Source organism: Nicotiana attenuata, unplaced genomic scaffold (genome assembly GCF_001879085.1).
Source record: "Nicotiana attenuata strain UT unplaced genomic scaffold, NIATTr2, whole genome shotgun sequence".
NCBI classification, from domain to species: domain Eukaryota; kingdom Viridiplantae; phylum Streptophyta; class Magnoliopsida; order Solanales; family Solanaceae; genus Nicotiana; species Nicotiana attenuata.
Window position 1 is genome coordinate 42,325 of NW_017671659.1, and position 3,944 is coordinate 46,268.

The window sequence follows — 3,944 nt, forward strand, 5'->3', positions numbered from 1 at the left end:
GGGCTCGGGCTGCTGAGCGGTAGATGAGGAAGCGCGTGTTCTCGCTATCTACGAAAGAACAGAGTAGAAATTCAATCAGTATTTGAGAAACAGAACCGCACGACAGGAAAGAACAAATGTGAAGTTTCCTAACTCTATAGCCTCTGGGGGATAAATACAGACGTCTCTGTACCGATCCCTCAGACTCTACGAAGCTTGTCCGTGAGTTGTGAGACCTATGTAACCTAGGGCTCTGATACCAACTTGTCACGACCCGGATTTCCCACCCTCGGGAGTCGTGATGGCGCCTACTATTGGGAGCTAGGCAAGCCAAACATTAACTACTTTATCATTAACAACATAATCCTTTTAATAATTTATCAGCATTAAAATAAAAGCAACCGATTTAACTAAATAAGCGGAAGTCTTAAATTAACGAAAAACTGAATGGAAATACGGAAGAATTCAACATAAGCCTCTACCCAAGACTGGTGTCACAATACTCACGAACATCTAAGAATACTAAATACAATGTCTGAAAGAAATGTATCTGTTTGTCTCGAATATAATGAGATAACAGTCTAAAGTAAAAGATAGGGCAGACACCGGGCTTGCGGACGCCTGCAAGGCTACCTCGGTGTCTCGCTGGACTGAAGGCCTGCTCCCACGCTACTGCTGCTGCTGTCCAAAACCTGGATCTGTGCAAAATAGCACAGAGTGTAGTATCAGCACAACCGACCCCATGTGCTGGTAAGTGCCTAGCCTAACCTCGGCGAAGTAGTGACGAGGCTAGGACCGGACTACCAATTAAACCTGTGCAGTTATATAATATACAACGAAAAGTAAAGCAGGAATAAACAAGTAAAGATGGGAGGGGGAAACATGCTGCGGGGGTATACCAGTATTAACAGTAAATCCAGAGTAACAGTCTAAGGGCGGCTTAGAATTTACAGCGAACAAAGAAACTAATATCCAAAATAAACACACTTGCATCAATAATTGTTGCAGCGCGCAACCCGATCCCAATATATAACAACACTGTTGCGGCGTGCAACCTGATCCATATCATTTAGCATTGTTGCGGCGTGCAACCCGATCCACAAATATCATTGTTGCGGCGTGCAACCCGATCCACATATAATATTGTTGCGGCGTGCAACCCGAACCACATATAATATTGTTGCGGCGTGCAACCCGTCCCACATATGGTATTGTTGCGGCGTGCAACCCGACCCACATATAATATTGTTGCGGCGTGCAACCCGACCCACATATAATATTATTGCGGCGTGCAACCCGACCCACATATAATATCGTTGCGGCATGCAACCCGACCCACATATAGTATTAACGACAACCATAACAAGATTCTCGACAAGGGATCAATAAGGTCTACACTATCCCGGCAATGAATTCGACAGCATAGGTAATTACGTCCCGGCAAGGGAGAAACAGCTATAACCAAACTTGTTACAACACCTAACTACCTCAACTATAACCAAACTTGTTACAAAACCTAACTACCTCAACTATAACCAAACATGTTACAACACCTAACTACCTCAACTACAACCAAACTTGTTACAACACCTAACTACCTCAACTATAACCAAACTTGTTACAACACCTAACCACCTCAGCTATAACCATAACACTTACCTAACACAAAGAATCATCAACCAAAACATTCGTATCAATTATGAACACAATGCAAGGGAATCACAACTGAACAATAGCCCGACAAAGGGGCAACATAATTATCTCTTCTCTTTCTCACTTTTACTTCACAATTCACTTCACAACTCGAGCCAATGCTCCTCGAAGTTCTTAGATCACAATTTCTTTCACATGCTCTTTATATCAAATAGAAGTCATCAATTAAGCATGGAGATACATCAAAATCAAATATTTGCAATATAAAGACTCATGGTCATGCTAGACACCAATGTATAGATACTCGTCACCATGCCTATACATCGCACTCGATATTTAGCAAGTTGCAAATAAGACTCAACACATATTCCCTCAAGCTAAGGTTAGAACAAACACTTACCTCAAACTTCCACGGCCAAGTCAATCCACAACAACCGCTTTCCCTCTCGAATTCGGCTCCAAATCAATCAAATCTATACAATAATGACTTCATAACATCAATATAGGCTAAACAAATCAAACCCAATGCCTAATTATAGCTTTTCCATCATTCTTCCCAAAATTTCAAAAATCGACCCCGGGCCCGGTTGGTCAAAACACGAGGTTCGGACGAAATTCATATCACCCATTCCCCCACGGGCCTGAATATATAATTTGTTTCCAAATTCGACCCCAAAACGAGGTCTAAATCAAGAAAAAGTAAAAAGCCCTAACTCTACCCATTTCCCCCAATTCTACCCTAAATTACATGTATTAGGCTTAGGAATTCAATAGATATTGATGGAAAATGAAGAAAACGAGTTGAAATTTACTAACCCAAGAAGTGTTGGTGAAAGAGAGCTTCAATGGACGTCCAAGGACCTTGGAGAAGAAGGAGTTCGTGATATGATATGAAAATCCCGTCACTGTTCTGTTTTGGAATTAAAAATACAACTGGGCGAAATTGCCCTTCGCGTTCGCGGAAGGACGGTCGCGTTCGTGAAGGATAAACTTGGCAGGGCATCGCGAACGCGGAAAGGGAAACGCGAACGCGTAGAAGGAAATGCTGGGGGTCCAGGAATTGGTCTATGCGAACGCGTGGGTACTGATGCGAACGCGAAGAAGGGACTTACAAAGCTACGCGAACGCGAAGATATTATTGCGAACGCGAAGAGTAAAATTAGGCTAAGTCCCTCAGGGCCAGATAACTCTATGTGAACGTGAGGTCAAGGTGCGAACGCGATGAAGGAAAAGTCTAAAGCTTCGCGAACGCGGAAGAGGCGTCGCGAACGCGAAGAAGAAGTTGCCTGCAACAGCTGAAGCCAATTTCTGCAATTTTCCTAAGTTCGAAATCACTCTGAAACACTCCCGAGCCCTCGGGGCTCCTAACCAATCACATGCACTAACTCAATCAACATCCTACGAACTTAACTGTGCGATCAAATCGCCAAAATAACATCAAAACATCGAATCAAACCTCAAAATCACTAGTTTTTTCTTCAAACTTCTTAAACTTTCAAATTTAGATTTTTAAGTCTGAAACACGTCAAACGACGTCCAATTTCAACGAAACTTCACAGAAATATCTTAAGCCACATATTAGACCTGTACCGAGCGCCGGAACCAAAATACGGGCCCGATACCAACACGTTCTAATGAATTTTTATTTCAATTTTCTTTATAAATTTCAAAAAAACAATTTTACTCAAAAATTCATTACTTGGGCTTGGGACCTCGGAATTCGATTCCGGGCATACGCCCAAGTCCCATATTTTCCTACGGACCCTCCGGGACCGTCAAACCACGGGTACGGGTCCGTTTATCCAAAATGTTGACCGGAGTCAAATTTATTCATTTTAATATCAAAACTTAGCATTTTTCACAGAATTTCATATTTAAGTTTTCCGGCTACGTGCCCGGACTGCGCACGCAAATCGAGACAGCCCTAAATGAGGTTTTCAAGGCCTCGGAAGCACAGAATGAATAAGAAAATAAGTGATGACCTTTTGGGTCGTCACAAAAACTAAAATCAAATCAAAATTTATCAATTTTTAAAATTAAAAATCAAAGCAAAATCAGTTTTCTTCTTTAGTTTGAATTGATCTTCGGTTTGAAAAATCAAATCACATGCTTCACCATTCTCCTTTTAATATAATATAGATATCCAAATATTTCCAAATAATGGAAAGAAACAAAAAATGAAAATGGAATAGGAAAATTCTATTTTTTGGATTGTATTCTTTTCTTATCTATTGAATAATATATATTTGCTAACTAAATTTAGAAAGAAATATATCAAAAACCCAATAGATTAAGCTATATATATATATATA